The sequence below is a fragment of the Oryzias latipes genome, chromosome 24 (genome assembly GCF_053564925.1).
Source record: "Oryzias latipes strain Hd-rR chromosome 24, Olatipes_Hd-rR_3.1".
Lineage (NCBI taxonomy): Eukaryota > Metazoa > Chordata > Actinopteri > Beloniformes > Adrianichthyidae > Oryzias > Oryzias latipes.
Window position 1 is genome coordinate 15,108,699 of NC_136260.1, and position 20,941 is coordinate 15,129,639.

The following is a 20,941-nucleotide window of genomic DNA, read 5'->3' on the forward strand; positions in this document are numbered from 1 at the left end:
ACACGACAAAAGTTCAAAAACAGACTATTCATTGGTGGTGTGGTCTACGATCCGGTGTGCCCTATTCTGCGAAAAATACGATAATGTAAATGAGAAAAAAGAAGATGACATGACTCAACATGCGCATTTGTTTTGTGCAGGTCTATAGGTAATAACCTGTGTCAGTAACATCTGCGTGAGAGAGAGCTCTCTGATGGAGTGTGAGCAGCGAACGTGTCGTTTACTCTCCGCACAGTTTGCCTTTTCTTCAATTCACCTCCTCCTGCACAGAGTTCGCTTTGAGACGGTAGCCTGTGCAGCGCAGATATGTGGGGGAAATGAGTATGATCCTCTGAGCCGTGAGGCATGCGATAAGAGCACCGGCAGCCTTTCGCACCGCTCTCCGGCTCCCTGACACCAAAATGCCGCAACGACAAATCCTCTCACTCTGTCACTCTGCAGACTGGAGGAGTAATTGCACACAGTGGACAATGTCTCTGATTATGTAGAACAATGGTATCATTGGCAATAAAGCTTTGAGAATCCTTTTACACCGCTTGAACACTTTTTTTACCATCTTGAACTTAGTCTGAAATGTTCCAGGCATTTTATGAATTATTACAGCAGCTAAAACCTTGATGTTCTGAAAATGTCTTCAGAAAACTGAGAGCAGATTTTTCTGAATGTAAAGCTTCTAAATGTTTTTTTGTTTCTTTTTAGAATTAATTAACTTGGCTGGCAGCGTTATCCATCCAAATTAGAAAGATAAATAATTCATGAAGACTTTGATATCTGTTGGTCTGAAGTGTGGAGTCATGGTCGTATCAGTGGATGGAGGTCAAAACTCCTGACTTAATGAACTCAGAGAGGTCACGCCTCCGTGGTCAGGGCTTTGCTGACAGCCTCTGTCTGTTCTTCTTCTGTCACCATTAACCCAGCTTGGCCGGTTGCTTTCAAGCTCCAGTAGGACAACAACGCCACGCTACTGTTTGGCATGTGCCTCTGCTCTTTAGTGACGAGTGCTGAATTATTCACAGGGCACTTCCAGAATGCAGCATTTACCTGTAGTTAAATTCCACTGGGTAGGAAAGCGCGCTGGCTTCTTCTGTCTTTAATGCGACTGGCCCTGAGCCTAATGGAAGGTTCCTCCTTCCTAACTTTATCCAGATCTAACAATGCTTTTACATTAACTATGAAGAAGTAATGACTTTCCCAATAAGACCACAGTCTGCGGGTGTAGTTAGTTGTAATTACTGCCGGTGAAAGGAGATGTGGGAAAACTGAGTTAACTGGGCCGTTCTAAACGTGTAGATCTGGGAGGATTGTGTCCCTACATTTAGTGATCTCTTATGGATTTAAGTCATGTTTTTTTTTGGTTCCCGTGATGTTTTCAGGTTTTTAGGTTTGCCCTCACAGCTCCCCCTGGTTTCACATGGTGTTCACACTGGACTGTCGCCAACCAATACTACTAGCGCATGTACCGGTACTCACAATTGGAACAGACTTGGTGCGAAATGTTAAAGTGGTGCAAATCAACGATTTAAAGCTACCAGATGTAGTTACCACTCTGATCAATTTCACAATGAATAAAACTCTCTCCAAAATATACAAACTTTTATGTAATTTAGATAATAATATTTCACTTCCGACAACAAAATGGGATGCGGATTTGAGCATCAGCACAGATGAAAGCTTTTGGTCAGAACTTTGTCTAAACACCTTTAAACTGACAAAAAGTCCAAATCTGCAGCTAATCCATTTCAAAACTCTTCACAGAATTTACTACACTGGACAGAGGATGTTCAAGATGGGTCTCAGTAACTCAGACATTTGTCAGCACTGTGACAGTAATCTACCCGACAATTACATGCATGCACTGTGGTTCTGCACGCCTGTCCAGGCTCTCTGGCAGCAGGTATGTGCCGATCTATCAGTCTGGCTTAAGGTTTCAATCACAGCTTCACCGTCACTTTGTGTGCTTGGTGACATGAGTGCCATCGATGTAGAAGGAGGATTAGGCTCTATCATTTTCATAACTCTTTGCATTGCTAAAAAAACTATTTTAATAAATTGGAAAAGCAAGAAAAATATAAATATAAGTCAACACAGAAATCTGCTGCTTGATCATATCAGCTTGGAAAAAATGTCAGCCCAAGGTTCAAGTAACTTTGAAAGAACTCAGTCTCTCTGGTCTCCCATAGCTAACTCCGTGACTTAGGGGGTGGGGGGGGCCTGGTCGACGCTGCTCCTTGCCCTTCTGCCGTGGGCTGGGGTGGGGGTCGGGGCCTCCGGTGCCTGGCGGGGGGTGGTGGGGGCTCCGTTGGTCGGGGGGTCGGGTCCGGCGCCTGGGTTGGGCGGGCTGGGGCGCTGCGTGGTCCTCTGGGCTTGGGTGTGGGGGTGCGTGGTGGGGGGGTGGGGTGGTGGTCTGGCTTGGCTTGGGGGGGTGGTCCCTTTGCCTGTGCTGGGGGGGGTTGGCGGGGGGCGCTGCTCGGGGGGGGGCCCAGCGGCGCTGGATGGGCTTCCCACCTACACCTGGGGCTGGGATCGGCCCTTCCCTGGCTCTGGGGCGGGACGGGACAACCCTCTTGGGGCCCCCGGTCGCTCTGGGTGTCATCCGCTTTGGCTGCGGGGTCTGGGGGGTGGTGGGGTGGGGGGTCTTGTCGGCCCTGCCTTGTGGGGGGGCATTCTGGGGGAGGGGGGGGGGGGGCACTATTGGTACGGGGCAGGGGGGGTTGACGGGTCGGGGTCTCCGCTGAGGCCATCGGCGGTTTCCCCGGCCGGTCGGCTGCCTCGGTCCCGTCGAGGCCTGACCAGAGCTCTTCCAGGGCCGGCGTTTGGGGGTGGGGGCCTGGGCTTGCTCCTGGGGGGGGCCGACGCTTTCTGGCTCCTCTCCCTCTGTGTGGGGGGGGGTGGTGCTGGGCCTGGGGTGTCGGCGCCTCCGGGGGTGGGGCCCCTGGGCTGGGTGGGCCTGGCCCCCTTGCTGGGGGGGGGGGGGGGGGGGGGGAGCAGCTGTCTAACCACCGGGGGACAGTCTACCAGCTGTCCCCAACTTACCCCCTTCCTCATATAACCTCATAATAGGGTGAGGGGGTGGGGGGCTTAGCCTGCGATGAGCCTTGGGGGGGGGGTTTACTAGGCAGTGGCCCCCCTCCCATGGTTGCCGTATGGAGTGGGCCCCCCCTCTTTCGGTTTTATTTGCACCTTAGACATGTAGGGCCCTTGGTAGGGGGGGTGCTTGGACATCACTGCCAGCAAGCAGCGGATGTCCTCCTGGCACCCTACCCGCCAATTTTAACCACACCTTAGACATTTAGGGTCCCTTGGTGGGGAGGGTGAGGGGACGTCACTGTGAGTAATCAGGAGATGTCCCCTCAGTGCCCTACCCGCCAATTTTAACTGCACCCCCCTTAGCACACACACCCCTCCCCCCTCAATATATACATTCCAACATAAACACACACACATGCACACACACACCCTCTCAAACACACATACACGCACACACATTTTGCAAGGAAGGTGGGACCTAGGACCATCTGTCCCCTGCCTCTTCCCTGGTGGGGGGTACGGGCCCCTTTGCAACGGCGGCCGTGTCCCCGGGGTGCCGGCTTCCTGGGCCCGGCGGTGCTCTCTCCGCGCGGCGGGGGGGTTCACATTACATCTGAGCCGGGAGTGTTCGTGTCCCTGGGGGTAGGGTTCTGGTCCTTGCTCCTGGGCGCTGGGCCCCGCCATATTTCCAACTGTGGCCGAGCCTGGTCGGGCCATATTTACAACACCCCTTGTGGGCCCTCTTTTTTTCCCCGGGGTTCCCCCCCTCTTGGGCGGGGGCGGCGGGCCCCTGCCCCGCTCCTCCCTGGACCAGCCGCGGGCCGGGCGGATGGCTGCCTGGAGCGCGGAGCGGGTCTCCCTTGGGGGGTCCTGGCTCGTACCTGGGGTTGGGGCGGGGGGATGCCCGGAACTCCTGGGTGGTGGTGGGGTGCTCGTCTGGGGCTGTGGGCGTCCGTCTCCGGTGGGGCCCTGCGTTGGGTTCTCCCGGCGCGGCGGGGGGGCTGCTCTCCTGGTTGGGCTGGGGCGGCGCTCTCTCTCCCTCCGTGCTTCCCTGCTCTCTGGCTCTGGGGGCCTTGCGGCGGTCCTGCTGGCCCTGGCCTGGGTGGCGGGCTTGGTCGCCCGGGCGGCGGTTGTTCCCTGCCGGTTCCCGTTTGGCGTTGGGGGGATTCCGGCTGCCGCTGCTGCTGCGGTGGGGGTCTTGGGGTGGGGATGGCTGGGCACTCTCCCTCCTTCTTTCCACGTTCCACCATCCATTTTAGAAGAACATAAACACTCACCTGAGCACAGGTGTTAGCTCACCTTTGCACTTACAGTTTGCATGACTGAATGACTGAAATATTTCACACTAGTTGGTTTTAAGGCATAAGTATGCGTGTGAACACTATCTGTTTTGTATATATGTCGACAGGTGGACATTTTTTGCAGCTAGCAGGTGTGTTTATAACATTTGAGTGTGTGTGTGGACAGGCTCCGCCCTTATTGTACTACATTTGAACGTTACCATAATGATTAACAACCAGTAAACTTGTTGCTTTATGCTGCTTCATGGTCTTATCCCCCTTCCCCTCCTATTATCACCCCCTACCCCCCCTCTCTCTATCGTCCCTCTCTCTTCTTCCCCTCTTTCCTTTTCCGTCCGGTCCAACACCAAAGATTTTCAGACATGATTGAAATTAATAAAGTTTGGCCTCAATTACAAAAGGGGTTTATCCAGACATACCTTTGGTTTGTCTGAAGATTAATAACCCCTCTTGTTAAAGTAAAATCTGTCCAACACAAGAGGCCCTCAGCTCTCATCTGTCTGCCCAGCTGTTGGACAAGACAAGTTTAAAAAAAAAAAAAAAAAAAAAAAAAAAAAAAAAAGTGGTGCAAATCTCACAAATCTTGCTCCAGGCATATATAGAATTCCAGCTGTGCACAAAGCCTAATTATTCATTTTTCTTTATAATCACTGTGACCATGTCCTCTTGTTCCGGACCGGTCCATGAACAAGTGGACATTGTAAGTTGTTTAAAAATAAATTACACTTCAGCAGCCCTAATGAAGAAACTGCAGCATCTTCCTCTTGGTTATGGTAATGAAAAAAAGCATGATCCTTTTTTTTCTGTTTGTTTGCCTCTTTGAGGTGGAGGATTAATGAATCTCTTCCTCCCTCCTCTTCATCCTTCGCCTCAGAAAGCACCGCCTGCCTCTGCCCATCTCCTCTCTAATTCATCTCCCCAGAAAACAAGCGGGTCACAGATCAGTGATCTCAGCTAGGCACCTAGGAAAACCATTCAGGTTGGAGGAAAAGAAAAGGTGACATGAAAGCTTTAACCTAAAGACCTTCTCCATGATGTGGTCAGATAACAAGCTCCTAAAGATTCAGAACAATTCACTGATGATCAATACTCAACATGTCAAATCCATCAATATTTGTGATGTATTTAAAATCTGTAATTATCTTAAAAGTTCAAATCGATGCATTTTACAGGATAAGCTGGAATAACTTATTGAAAAAAATACCAAGGAAAAAATAAATGGAGTCCAATTTCTTTTTTTGTTTTTCTTAACATTAACAAACTGTGTTGGAAAGAACCAAGAGACCAAATGGTGCCAGAGGCTATATAGCTGTGGACAATAGTCAATTTCAGGCTCTCTTTTTCAATATTAGTTCCATTAGCAATGCAATACCAACTGTGTGAAAGTATATAATAAAAAAAGAGGCAACAATGGTTGCCAAGTATAGTCTCATCCAATCACAGGATGAATGAAGTGGGTGCGTCTACAGTTCTTTATCCTCAATAGCTTAGAAGGTCATGGTAAACATGGGATTGGGTTTTTGTGAGCCCATTCTGTTAAGAATGGACCAGTATTAGATGAGCACTAGGGGGAGGGGGTTATTGTGGGGGAGAGGTAGAGTGGTTGACCTCCGACTGGACGCTTGCAAATTCGGTTTGGATTCTATCTTACTTGCCCTTGTGTCGAAGTGTCCTTGGGCAAGACACTGAATGCATTATTTCTCCTTTTGGCTACAGCTTTGTGTGAATGTGTGTGTGCACGGGTGAATGGGACTGTGACTGTAAAGCAGCTAAGGTCTTAATCAAGGTAGAATAGTGCTATGTAAGTTTACACTATTGACCATTTATTCTAAATGAGCCAGCAAGTGAAGATATTTTGTCCATAGGTTCGCTCCAAGCGTAGATGATTGGTCGATACTCGATGTTCCTGAAAAAAACCCACCCATGCTCATGGAGAACATGTAAACTCCATAAATTATTTAAGGGGCGACTTACTGTTAGGTCACTGTGCTAACCTTCTAGAACTAAAAGTAATACAAAGCTAAAATGTTCCATCATTAATGTACACCAGAGGTCTCCACCTTGCTTCTTGGGGTCTACCATGCTCCTCATCTTCAAGCTATTCCTCTCAAACACATCACTGATAATCTGGATCAACTGATTCAAGATTTTGATTGAACAAACACGCCTGCTCTGAAACTCTGTGCCAAAATGGTACCAGTACAGACGTAAATGATAGTAGCGGAACTGTTTAAAAATATGGAATTCTGTGTTTCATTTTGCTACTTAATTATTGACATTTCAATCACTTGCAAATGTGGGCAGACTCGTACAAGAATGGCTTAAGATGGGTGGAGCTGCAGTCAAAATACAGAAGTTAAGTGAGCAAACGTTTGACCATACTTCACATCAAAAGATTCTAATTTAGCGACCTGAGGGTTAAGAGTTAGATGTACAATGCTCAGAGAAAAGATCGTCATTGTGGCAATGAGTCATGAAATGTGTGTCTACTGCCAGCGTGTGTAATAACATAGATGCTGTGCTGCAGTGCAGAATGTCAGGAATGTATAAAATAAAGGATCTTAGGTACATGTAAGCACTCTCCTTCACCCTGTGATGCAGCTTCATCACACTTAGATGTGGAAAAATGAGTGTTTTTCTGTTTTTTTTTTTTTAACAGGTTACCAAAACCTTACATTTGTAGATTGAAAAACACTGGTTCATGCACTGTTTAGGAAATGGAACCATTTCCAAAGCACTGGCACAGAATAAAATCAAAATTGTACCCATTCCTAATTAGCATTATGTAGGACGTGGATGGGGGAACAAGTTCAATTCCAAGGACCAAGGTTAAGAACCACCGATATACATCATCATGTCTAATCTGAATTTGTTTATCTGTTTGTTTTTAAACTACATGACCTGGAAATATTTCTGTTCCTGCATCAGGCATGAAGTTCTGTGTTTACCAGTATAATCTGGAGTCAAATGTCAGGCCATCTGTCTCACAGCTAACACGGCTAAAAGTGGGTCGTGTGATATTACAATGATCCTTCAACCGCAGCAAATATACAACCGGAGCTACAAACACAAACGAAAATCAAGGAATGAAAGGACAGTTAAAAGCTCAAACTTTAAAATGATAAATGACATATAATTACATAGCACTTTACTACCTTTATTAGAAGACCCAAAGCCCATTCCATGAACAGTCCCATTCTCCCATTCACACACTGATGGTGACTCCTCTGCCAAAAAATGATGACAATTTATAACAACCAAGAACAATATTGGGTTCGGTGTCTTGCCCGAGGACGCGTGGGCAAGCAGCTCTGCATTTTTCTTATGATGGAGGACTAATACGAAAAAATTTAAGCCTAAACCTCCATTGCTGAGTATTTTCTTTATTCAAATTGTGCTGAATCAGGAGCAGATTAAAAAATTCCATTTGACAAACGAATAGGTTTCTGACGTAAGAGCAGACTGTTGTACATTGGCATAACCGGAGACTTTTTGAATAATGCCCAGCAACATACTCTTTCAGTCAAAAGTCTCTTGCTATTTTAAAGGTCACGTCCCCATTTGAGTTTTATTATGATCCTAAATGATGATAATATTAAATATAGAATTCTGTAAATCTCAACACCCATATAGCTTTCTTGGCAAATAAATCTAACCTCAGAAGTAAAAAAAAAGTAAAATCACAAGTTAATTCATGGTTGTTTCTGACGTAGACGTGAACTATTATGCATTGGCAAAACCAGGGTCTTTTTAACTAAAACCTCCAAGTAGGTCATTGGCAAACTGTGCTGGTTTCAGCTACCATGACTTTTAAAAAATGTTGCTCTTTGAGAGAGTTTCGTTGACTGTTTAGCATGTTTTTTATGGTTATCTGTATAATTGTTCATAATGTTGCACTAATCTACTAGATTCCTCCGATGTTTCACCCTGCTAAATATGCATCCATGTGTTCCGGTAGTAAAGAAACAACTGTTGAGTCTATTATTATCCATCATGTTAATATGATTTGCCATTCAAGATGAAATGTCCATTCCTTGTCCTATATTTTCTAAAATAAATTTCTCTTAAAGTGAGACTTATTGTTTTTTCTTCTTTATTATTCATTTTTTGGCTGCTGTGACAAAATGTAAAAAAAACTAACACTACAATTTTAGTTTGGGCCTCAGTCTTTTCTGCGGTTGCGTGGTCTGCTTTTGCCCTGGATAAACACACAGACCATGCAGCTTGTGAACTGGACACCTCACATGATAAGAAGTGTTGGCCATACTGACCAACCGGCTCAGGCAAAGCTAGCAGATCTTCAAAACAAACAGCATCAGCTGCAGTTCTGAGCTCCTTCCTGAACTCCATAGAGGTCGGACAAACAAAACCAGACGCGCGTCCAAGTGTCCCTGTCCTCGGCTGCACTGCTCAGGAAATCTCCTCCCGGATGAGCCAAGATGTTTGTGTGCGAGTCAGGACCTCGCCGTTGAAGCTTGCATGCTCAGCCGTGCACTCGAACCTGACGGGCAGCCTTGACGTTTGTTTCCCCCGCGACACGCACGAGCAAACAAAAAAACAAAGACGCACGCGCATGCAGATGTTGCAAATCCAGACAGGCACTTCAACTGCCAAAAAGGAAATGAAAAGAAAAAGCATGGAGGCCGAAACAGGAGAACATGCGCTAAAAAATTCACACACTCGCAATGGCCTCATTAAAATTCTCGCTGTGGAGTAAAGGCTCTCTGCACTGATAACACAAAAAAAAGCAAGCTATTGTCTTTTTTAATCCCTCTGAAAGACGGCAGAAAGAAAGATAACGGAAAAGTGAGCTGAGCGAAACCATATCTGCCACCCGGTGGGTTGGTTTGAATAGTGCAGTGCACAAGGCCTGGTGTTGATTCGCACAAAATCAGCACAAGTTTCATTTTTTATTTCATTGACTTTGGTCAGTCAAGTTCCTTAATGCAGTAGTCACAACTGCGTTTATGGGTGAAAGTTCTGGCTCTCTGGTGAAAAATAGTCAAGTCAAAGCACGGAGGTGGTCCGCAAGAAATATAAGGATCATAGACCACTCAGTGAGCCCATTGTGCAAAATTGTTCATGCACACTTTTTCCTACAAAAATGCTGCGAGCAACAGGTTGTAGCAACACTTAATCAACACGTAAGGCTGAAGTCGATTTTTTCTACATTTTTTTCAATCCCCCTGAAACCTGCACACTGCGCAAGGGGTCTGCAGACCTTAATAATGACTAGTGAGGACATTGTGCAATATCTTCACCTGCATGTCATAAGTGTGTGCAACTTCAATTTGCCTTACAAATATTTCATAATACACTCACGACAATGGTACGTTCCATTTTCATGACGTTTCTTGACACAAAGCAATCCAGACATTTTTAAATGAAAGTGTGGGAAACCACAGCCCAAAGAGGACCACAGAACACATTTCAAAGGGTTTTTGTTACACTGATAATAATAACTAAAATAGATATTATGTCTTTAAAAGAGCTTTCAAAGAGTCCAGGGTCTGTGACGTTCTGAGATGAATAGGATGTCACCATGCTTACTCCATTTTTTTCAAAGCCATTTTTTCTTAAAAATAAAATTATGTGTATTTTATCACAAACCAAGTGGACCACAAAACCCCTTTCTAATATTTTTCTGCATCCTTTTAAGATGCAGCCGCTCATCTGTACAGTACAGCCCTCCATGGGCCCAGACGACCCAAAAACGTGCAACACCCATGCTTGTCAACCCCTGTACGGGTGCATGTGATGAAGGTTTAACCCTTTCAACACCGGCTCCAGTGTTTACGTTCTTTTACCTACCATCTATGAGGTGCCGTGTAGGACATAATTCAGAATTAGCATTCACAAACACATATGAAATCTCTCACACACACTAGTGAAATCTCTCACATACACATGTGAAATCTCTCACACACACTAGTGAAATCTCTCACATACACATGTGAAATCTCTCACATACACATGTGAAAATGCTCTCACATACACATGTGAAAATGCTCTTACACACACTACTGAAAATGCTCTCACATACACATGTGAAAATGCTCTCACATACACATGTGAAAATGCTCTCACATACACATGTGAAAATCCTCTCACATACACTATCGAAAACGCTCTCACATACACATGTGAAAATGCTCTTACACACACTACTGAAAATGCTCTCACATACACTAGTGAAAATCCTCTCACATACACATGTGAAAATCCTCTCACATACACATGTGAAAATGCTCTCACATACATATGTGAAAATGCTCTCACATACACTACTGAAATTTTCGACAGAAACGGAAGGCATTTCAGTAGAAACGGAAGTTGGCTGATTATCGCAAGATAATCATTCGTCTGAATCATTCGAAAATGGCAGCCGGTTGCGCAAGGAAAACCACCGAAACGTGTAAGTATATTAAAAAATATCCAGTATCTGTTGTAAAATATATTTGTAAATACTTAAGATGATGTGTTTAATATGTTATATTCCTCAATCAACAACCTAGATTGTTTTGTAGCTCATCAATTTCAGTAATGCTAAAGCTAACGCTAACGCGAATTAGCGTCGAAGGCTGAAAACAAACGCTAGATATTACATCAAAAAGCAATGACTTCTAACCGTAGTCACAAGTTATTAACACATGTTTTAAATGTGTTCATATATGTAGGGACAGACGAGGATGAGGAAAATCCGATCCATTTGCGGATGGAGAAAGATAGCCTGTTTGTTTTCAAGCTAGCTCGTGCCAGATGGGTAGAGACATATGATCAGATTTGACTTCATTTTAATAAACGGTTAATCGTTGTCGTACTGGGTTAAAGGTTTATGTTAAAGACCCAGAAGAGAGAGGAGGAAAGGGCTAGAAGGGAGGAACAGCGACAGGAGAGTTTGTTAAGTTTACTTGAGTTGAAATTATTGTTCTAAAATGTAATGCAGCCATTGTTTTTCCAATTTGTTTAATAAATGTATGAACAAAAATGAATAATTTACATGTATTATTTAAATCTGAGCTATTTTTAACAATCTTAAAAGGATTTTCATATAAATATCAGATGTACATATTTAGAATTTCGTTTTATATGTTAACATTTATTTTTATACATGTTAACAATAATCCTGGTCTTCTAGAGTCATGTGTGTCACAGTTGGAGCTGAAAGGAAAGCAAAGATTTGTCCTTGCAGACGGACGTGACTCTGCTCGTCCTGCATGTTCCTGGTGTTGTCCTGCTGTGGCTCAACATCTGTGGCTAAGCAGTCGCCTTTGCTGATGCACAGAATGTGCAGAATTGAACTGCAGGCAATGATTTTCATTGCAAAGGTTGGTTTTACTTCCAGTGCCCTCAGAAATATTGCTCTCCTCCTCATCTTTATCATGCCAAATGCTCTCTTCACAACAGAGCGTGTTCTGGAGTGGTTCTGGTTGTAACTGCCTCAATGGCATTCCTCATGGGTTCCCTGTAGGGTGTCAGCAGCATGATGGGATGTGCAATGCAGGGATACCCACCATCACCCAAAAGGATCCTTCAGGTGGGTTTGTTTGATTTACATAAATTGGGCTTTTACGTAGAACCCGTGAATCATGGATTGATCCTGGATTCCCAACAAAAATATCTATAAATTTGGCATTAGAGTCACATACAGCATGCATTTTCTTTTAGGGCCTTTATTCTTATGTGGCAGCCATCAATGCTCCTTGTGACCCTTTGGAAGGAGAAAGACCAAGCGAGCTGCTAAAATCCAGAGGCGACTTATGGTAGTTCATTCCCACTGGGAAGCTGGGTGACCCTGCTCATCAGCTGGAGGATGCGGTCTGCCGTCCTGTGGACAACATCGCTCACGGTGGACCGTGTCATGTCAAAGACTCTGGCTACCACACTGTAAGATGTGCCACACGCCAGCCAGAAAAGAAACACCAGGACGTCAGTCTCCTGTGACCCCCCAGAGTGTGAGGAACCCGAAGCTGATGCTTCAGGACCATCGACCCAGATGCTCGATGGTCCTGCGGGTCAACCGAAAATCCAGTCTTGTGTCGGACTGACCGTCAGCGTAAAGGGCCAGGACAGACACCTTTGTGTTGGTAAAGCAGTAGAGACGTGGAAGACCCTGGAAAATGCAACATTAATTATTTCATTGAGGAAATTAAATCACATTTTTTTAATGTTTCTATTTATTTTGATGTCTTACATTTTAGATTATGAAGTATTTATTAATTCTGGAAAATCTCGTGGTTTTTATTTGGCTGGGTTTTTGGATTTTCATTTAAACTTTTAAAAATGAAAGTTTTTGTTTTGTTTTTGTTTAAAACAAGTGATATGGTTTGACTCTGAATAAAAAATTCTAAACTTTGAACTCACAAGTGTTTCATGTAATTGGACTACACAACTCACTTGAAAAAGAATGTTAAACTCTTACCCAGCAGACTGTGTAACCTTGAGCATGATTAGTAACAAAGTTTAAGTTAAAGTTTAAGTTTAACTAAAAAAAAAGCTTTAAGTTTAACTCACAAGTTATTCTGTCTGGTCAGGGCATCCAGAGGAAATCTTCTGAGATGTCTGCTTGTCCTTGCCGTCCTGTGATGCTGCATGTGACGAAGTAGCGTCACAGGTTGCAGGACAGAGCCTGAACATGAGCCTTAGTTTGTTTGTTTGTTTTTTTTTTCTCCCAGCCCAGTAACAGTTTATAGTTTTGTGGGACAAATCATTCACATTTCATGTTTTGTTTAATTCTAAGGGTGCACACTTGGTTTTAAACAGAATATCACTCACCATCAAAGTTTTCCGACACCAAACAGCCAAACCAGAGCAATGGACACATCAGCATTTATATCCACAGGAAACAGGAAGTGACTTCACATGTCAGAATTGTTTTTTTTTGCATTGTTCCCCTTCTTGTCTAATTAATATTGTTTCAAAACTATTTTTGTATTTCAACTGTTGTTGCTTTTTCTGTTACATATCTGTGAGTTTGGAATGCTGTTGATGAATCTTCTAATAAGTTGTTTTAAGGAATTGTTTGGATAATTGGCCTGTGGGAGGGGCTAAGCCTTTATAAGGGGTGAACTTTTCTCAGTTGGGAAGAGCAGTCTTGGTTGCAGTGGTGGCAACAAGCTCTCCCAGAGTCAGCTGAATTCTTTGTATGATTATTTTTGTTTTGGGGATCAATAAAATCCCATTTTTTGAAATTTTGAGTCTGCTGGCTTGGCCATCTTATTTCCGAGTTATTTATTTTCTGCTGCTGAGAAGAACCCCGTCACATATGGTGTCAGAAGTGGGATAAGATGGCCAGCCGTGGAGGTAAACGCTCTGCAAAGCGGAGGAGTGGACTTCGTTCTCAGGAAAAACTGGAGGAAGGAGATCCTCAAGCCACTTCAGACCAGGGTGAGACCTCTGAATCAGTGCCGCCTAATTCATCTTCTTCATCGTCGGAGGGAGAGGGGCGCCCAAAGCCCAAATCTGTCTCATCAGGCGCTGCAGATGGGGAGCTGATGAACCTGCTTAGAGACATTCTGAAAGCGCAGCAGCAAAGAGAGGAGGGGGTTCTGGAGGAACTGCGACACCTGAGGATGTCCCTTCAGCCTCAACCAGATGCTCCATCAACATCGCAACAAGTGGGGGGTGTCACTCCAAGTCCAGTGAGTACTAGCAGTGTAAGAAGATTGCTACCAACCCCAGCCACACAGCGATCCCGGAGGTCAGTTCAGGACTCACCTCAGTCTTCAGACAATGAATACAGGGGATCAGACAGACGATTTCACACTGATCCCAAAATACTGCCTTTTCAAGCAGGTGAAGATATTGAGAACTATTTACTGCGCTTTGAGCGCATTGCAAAAACTTGGAGGTGGCCAGAGGTTGAGTGGGCCTGCAGACTCATCCCACTGCTGTCAGGAAAGGCATTGGAGGCCTACACAGCTATGGATGAGGAAAAAGCAGACTCATATACTGACCTCAAAGCTGCTTTGTTGGAAAAATTTGACATTTCACCTGAAACCCACAGGCACCAGTTCCGAGCGGTTTCCCTGCCAGCAGGTGAAACGCCTACAGAGACATACCACCGTCTCAAAGGACTTGATCGTCGATGGATACGACCGGAGCAGCATTCAAAGGAGGAAATTGGTGAGAAAATCATCCTGGAGCAGCTTCTGCGAGTGTTCCCTCCTGATGTCCGGACCTGGGTGAAGGAGCATGAGCCAACGGATGGGCTGACGGCTGCCAAGCTTGCTCTTCAGTACCTGAATGCACGAAAAGGATCTCTGCCTCCTCGAGGGACCAGCAGTGCACCTCGTTCAGGACAACCAGCATCACTTGTTCGTTTGACAAGGGGAGGAAGCCAGCCGGAACGGCCAGGTACCACAGTCAGTAGCCGAGACCAGCAGGACTCTGGTAAGACTTTTACTTGCTATTACTGTCAGCAGCCGGGCCACAAGGCTTCAGTGTGTCCCCTACGCAAGACTAAGGTAACTGGTTCCTGCTACGCTCCACGTGATGAAGATGAACATTTAAAAAAAGAACTGCAACAGAAAACTCACAAAACTGTGGCGGTGAATGGACAGAAAGTGACTGCTTTATTAGACACTGGTAGTTTCACATCTCTTGTAAAGAAAAGTGTTGTTCCTATCAGTAGTGTGGACTTTAATAACAAAACGGACATTCTGTGTGTTCATGGTGACAAACATACATATCCAAATGCAGAGCTAACAGTTGTTATTGATGATCAACCCTATTTAATAACTGTTGGAGTAGTTGATCATTTACCAGTTGACATTCTTTTGGGTAGAGATTTTCCTATGTTAATGGGTTTGCTACAAAGTGAAGAGTATATTCATGAAACTGATGTTTCAGCTCCAGTAATTACACGATCTAAAGCGAAAATGGGGGTTCAACCACTGCCAGACTTGGACAGTAGTCTGTGTCTGAATGCTACCCAGAAGTTCAAAAAAACAAAAAGTCAACGTCGTTTTGAGAAGCATTCCAATATCACAGGTTCAGATACTGATGACTTGTTGATTAACAAAATATGGGAAGTGCCAGCCAACATTGGTGAGTTGCAAAAAAATGATGAGACACTGAAAAATCTGTTTTCGAAGGTTACAGATGAGACAAATGCATTTCAAAGGGGAAAAGAGTACTTTATTGTTGACAATAATATGCTCTATGTTCTCTGTGATGGGAAAAGACGAATTGTAATTCCGAAAAACTGCAGACCACTGATAATGCATTTGGCACACACCATTCCTTGGGCTGGACACCTTGGTCGACACAAAACCTACATGCGTGTTAGTTCTAGATTCTATTGGCCTAGTATGTACTCTGATGTACAACAGTTCTGTGCTACCTGTCCCATCTGTCAAAAAACTGCTATCTCTCGTAAGTCTGACAGGGCTCTCCTGCAACCACTCCCCATTATACCAACTCCATTCCGAAGGTTGGCGATGGACATCGTTGGACCACTGGTGAAGAGCAGCCAAGGACACCAATACATCCTGGTCGTCTGCGATTATGCAACACGCTTCCCTGAGGCTTTTCCCCTACGCAATATCACCACATCATCTGTAATGCAATGTTTGGTCCAATTGTTCTCTAGAACAGGGATTCCTGATTCAATTTCAATTTTTCAATTTTTTATTTGTATAGCCCAAAATCACAACAACAGTCGTCTCGATGGGCTTCGAAGTAAAACATGAAATCAAAAGGATCACGAATACAAAGAGTTCAATAGAAAAATACTAAAATGAACTAACAAACTGACTAAGCTATACTGGCATCCCTGCCCTTAGACCCCCCTTCGCGGTAAGGAAAAACTCCCAAAAAAACCGGATTCCGGAAAAAACGAAGAAACCTCAGGGGTGCCCACATGAAGGAGGGATCCTCCCCCAGGACGGACAGGCGATTTACCAGAAATCTTAGAGAAGAATTAACTTATCTAAATCTACAACTACATATATAAAAGTCCAGCAGACGAGCTTCATCCAGCCGTGGTTGTGGGGACAGTCAAAGGCGCGAGTCGAGCCGGAGACAGGAACCACAGCCAGGTGTAGGAGCAGGAGCAGAGACGAGGTAAACGGTCAGGTACAGAGCAGAGACGAGCCAGAGATGAGCCAGAGGCAGGATCCACAGCCAGGTGTAGGAGCAGGAGCAAAGGCGAGGTAAACGGTCAGGAACTGGAGCACGGATGAGCCAACTGGAGTCTGGAAGCACTCCCACTCCCCAGGAGGGGAGAGGAAAAGAGGGACAATACATGAATCGCACTGTACCAAACAGAGGCATGGAGAACTAAAAGAATCAAGAATAGAGGAGAGGAAGCGTAGAAGTAAAAACAGGAAAGAGGACAGAACCCCAGTGCACCATAGTTACCCCAGCTTCAACTTCTAGCAGCCTTTTAAAAGAAATAGTTATTAAGTTTAATTTAAACAAACTAACATTAAGTTAAATAATCTCTGAATACTAGCCAGTCTGACAATAAGCCTGTCCAAAGAGGAATGTTTTCAGTCTAGCTTTGAATGTAGAAACTGTAGAAATCCTAACTGAACAAGGGACAAATTTCACATCGAGGTTAATGCAGCTCTTCCACAAACAGCTGGGCATCACCTCAATCAAAACCACACCATACCATCCACAAACTGACGGTCTTGTTGAAAGATTTAATCAGACATTGAAAAGAATGCTACAAAAATTTGTTGATGATACTGGCAGAGACTGGCATCGTTGGTTACCTTTCCTTCTTTTTGCATATCGGGAGGTTCCACAAGCTTCTACCGGATTCTCACCTTTCGAGCTGCTGTATGGGTGGGACGTCCAAGGACCACTCGACTTGCTTCAAAAGTCTTGGGAGGACTCTGCTATCAAAACCAAGGAAGAAGGAAGGAGTGTCGTGCAGTACATACTGGAGATGAGGGAGCGACTGCAAAACTACAGAGACGAAGCTGAGCTGCATTTGCAGAAAGCTCAGAAAATGCAGAAAACCTGGTATGACCAACATGCACGCCATCGTGAGTACCAACCAGGTCAGAAAGTTCTTCTTCTGTTACCCTCCTCTACCAGTAAAATACTAACCAAATGGCAAGGACCATACATGGTGACCAGAAAAATAAGTCCAGTCACATATGAAATAGAACATCCTGAAAGGAAGAAGAAAAAGCAAATTTATCATGTGAACCTTCTTAAAGAATGGAAAGAGCAAGTCACTCAGCCAGTGAAAGCTACACTTGTAGTAGGACAACCAGAGAAGGAGGCTGTAAATGAGGAAGTGCTGAAAGAAACTTTGACACTGGGATTAGAACATCTTACTCGTGAGCAAATCACACAACTCTCCCAGGTTTTCCAGGAGGTGTCTTCCCTGTTCAGCAACAACCCAGGAAGAACAACGCTCGCAGAGCACACTATCAGGCTGAAGGAGGCAAAACCTGTTCGCCAGCAGCCTTACAGAGTTCCTCAGCAGCTGATTGGAAAACTTCATGAAGAGGTGGACGCCATGTTATCTTCAGGGGTGATTGAACCATCTAACTCAGAGTGGTGCAGCCCAGTGGTAATCGTTACAAAGAAAGATGGCTCATTGAGGATCTGCATTGACTTCCGCAAACTCAATTCTGTTTCAGAGTTTGACGCTTACCCTATGCCAAGGATTGATGATTTGTTGGAGAATATCGGGTCTGCTGCATACATTACGACACTGGACATGTGCAAGGGATACTGGCAGGTACCATTAGCAGCATCCAGTAGACCTTACACTGCTTTTCAAACACCCTCAGGTCTCTTCCAGTTCACGGTGGATGGAGCACCTGCAACATTCCAAAGACTCATGAATAAGGTACTCCAGGGGTGTGAGGAGTTCAGTGCAGCATACCTGGATGATGTTGTGATCTTCAGTAGTACCTGGGAGGAACATCTCCAACACCTGAAGAGGGTCCTGGGGAAACTCAAAGACTCAGGGCTGTCCCTCAACATCTCTAAATGTGAGTGGGCAAAGCAAGAAACCCAGTACCTGGGATACCAGCTTGGAAAAGGTGAGGTGCGACCACAGTTGGATAAGGTGGAAGCTGTCCGAAATTGCCCTCGGCCTAAAACCAAGAAGGAGATCCGGTATTTTCTTGGGCTAGCTGGTTGGTACCGTCGGTTTGTGCCAGATTTTGCTACAATTGCAGCACCACTGACTGCATTAACAGCTAAAGGCCAGAAAAATCCACTTTGTTGGACTGAGGAATGTGAGAGAGCCTTCAATGCATTAAAAGCCTGTTTATGCTCTACTCCAGTCCTCAGAAGCCCAGACTTCAACAAGCGATTCCTGGTTCAGGTGGATGCCTCTGCAGTGGGTCTTGGAGCTGTCTTGGTACAAGGGGATCCAGGTCAAGAACATCCTGTCCTGTACCTAAGTCGGAAACTGCTTCCAAGGGAAACAAGGTATTCTGTAGTGGAGAAAGAAGCCCTTGCTATCAGGTGGGCATTGGAACGTCTGCGGTATTACCTTGTAGGAAGAGAGTTTGACCTAGAGACTGATCACAGAGCCCTGACATGGATCAACTCTATGAAGGACCGCAACAGTCGAATCACCCGTTGGTACCTGTCCCTGCAACCATTTAGGTTCAATGTTCGTCATCGATCCGGCAAGATGAACCTGGTGGCTGATTATCTTTCCAGGTTGCCATACAGCGCCAACCTTGGAGAGGAGGGGGATGATGTGACGAAGTAGCGTCACAGGTTGCAGGACAGAGCCTGAACATGAGCCTTAGTTTGTTTGTTTGTTTTTTTTTTCTCCCAGCCCAGTAACAGTTTATAGTTTTGTGGGACAAATCATTCACATTTCATGTTTTGTTTAATTCTAAGGGTGCACACTTGGTTTTAAACAGAATATCACTCACCATCAAAGTTTTCCGACACCAAACAGCCAAACCAGAGCAATGGACACATCAGCATTTATATCCACAGGAAACAGGAAGTGACTTCACATGTCAGAATTGTTTTTTTTTGCATTGTTCCCCTTCTTGTCTAATTAATATTGTTTCAAAACTATTTTTGTATTTCAACTGTTGTTGCTTTTTCTGTTACATATCTGTGAGTTTGGAATGCTGTTGATGAATCTTCTAATAAGTTGTTTTAAGGAATTGTTTGGATAATTGGCCTGTGGGAGGGGCTAAGCCTTTATAAGGGGTGAACTTTTCTCAGTTGGGAAGAGCAGTCTTGGTTGCAGTGGTGGCAACAAGCTCTCCCAGAGTCAGCTGAATTCTTTGTATGATTATTTTTGTTTTGGGGATCAATAAAATCCCATTTTTTGAAATTTTGAGTCTGCTGGCTTGGCCATCTTATTTCCGAGTTATTTATTTTCTGCTGCTGAGAAGAACCCCGTCACACTGCATATCTGCTCGTTTTCAGTTTGATCTCACGAAAAACGGTTGAATTATTGCCAGGAACACGGACAGATTCATTTTCAAAGCCATTTTCAGTAAGGTGTAAGAAAACTACAGAAAAAAAAGCCTCCTTGCAAGAGCCCGTTAATCGTTCAGCGGCACAAAAACAAAATAAATATTGGCATGAAAAAATAACTTGGGGGTTTATTTATGAACAAATACATTAAATCAACACCAAAGTGTTTGTAATTTAATTATTTATAAATCAGTCACGTTTTCCATGATCAGAACACAGCAGATTCATAAATAGTCTTTGTAAAATGTTCATATTTATTATGTTTTTACTCTGACAAATAAGTGTCATTCTCCGCGTTAAATAGGAGTAGTTCACCTCCAGACCAGGTGGTGGCGGTAATGCGCCACTTTGTTTCCGTGTCAAGCGCGTTATGAACAACACCCAAAAGAAAAAAGTACTGAGCACGGGTGTCTGAATTGCTTTTAAATTCAGAGAACTATATATAGTTCTGCACTATATAGGGTTTTAGTAGTTAGGGATCAGGGCAGGAATTCGGACACAGGTTCATTTCCACTGAAATGCCTTCAGTCGACCAACTTCGTTTCTAACAATAAAGTAAAAAAAAAAACGTTTCTACTGAAATGCCCTCCGTTTCTATTGAAATTTTCACATGTGTATGTGAGAGCATTTTGGATAGTGTGTGTGAGAGCATTTTCACATGTGTATGTGAGAGCATTTTCAGTAGTGTGTGTGAGAGCATTTTCAGTAGTGTGTGTGAGAGCATTTCACATGTGTATGTGAGAGGATTTTCACATGTGTATGTGAGAGCATTTTGGATAGTGTGTGTGAGAGCATTTTCACATGTGTATGTGAGAGGATTTTCACATGTGTATGTGAGAGCATTTTGGATAGTGTGTGTGAGAGCATTTTCACATGTGTATGTGAGAGCATTTTCAGTAGTGTGTGTAAGAGCATTTTCACATGTGTATGTGAGAGCATTTTCACATGTGTATGTGAGAGATTTCACATGTGTATGTGAGAGATTTCACATGTGTATGTGAATGAATACATTTTCAGCTGTATGTATACAAGCATTTCACTAGTGTGTGTGAGAGATTTCACATGTGTTTATGAATGCTAATTCTGAATAATGTCCTACACGGCACCTCATAACCATCACTCTTCAACCGTTTACACACTTAACGGTTTATGCTGATATGCCACACTTCACAGTAGTGAAGTGCTTA

The 20,941-nt window shown here is 44.3% G+C and overlaps 1 protein-coding gene and 2 long non-coding RNA genes across 6 annotated transcripts in view; 2 read left to right on the plus strand and 1 right to left on the minus strand.

Moving 5' to 3' along the window:
* The window catches only part of mdga2a (MAM domain containing glycosylphosphatidylinositol anchor 2a), a 226,889-nt gene that overhangs the window by 108,981 nt on the left and 96,967 nt on the right, over positions 1-20,941 (minus strand). The gene's annotated exons all lie outside the window — the stretch shown is intronic.
* Positions 10,657-12,687, plus strand: LOC144990075 (uncharacterized). The gene is made up of 4 exons (XR_013654006.1): positions 10,657-10,743; positions 11,467-11,656; positions 11,736-11,865; positions 11,997-12,687. It is a non-coding gene; the product is annotated as an uncharacterized LOC144990075 (long non-coding RNA).
* Positions 12,929-16,589, plus strand: LOC144990079 (uncharacterized). The gene is made up of 2 exons (XR_013654014.1): positions 12,929-13,715; positions 13,803-16,589. It is a non-coding gene; the product is annotated as an uncharacterized LOC144990079 (long non-coding RNA).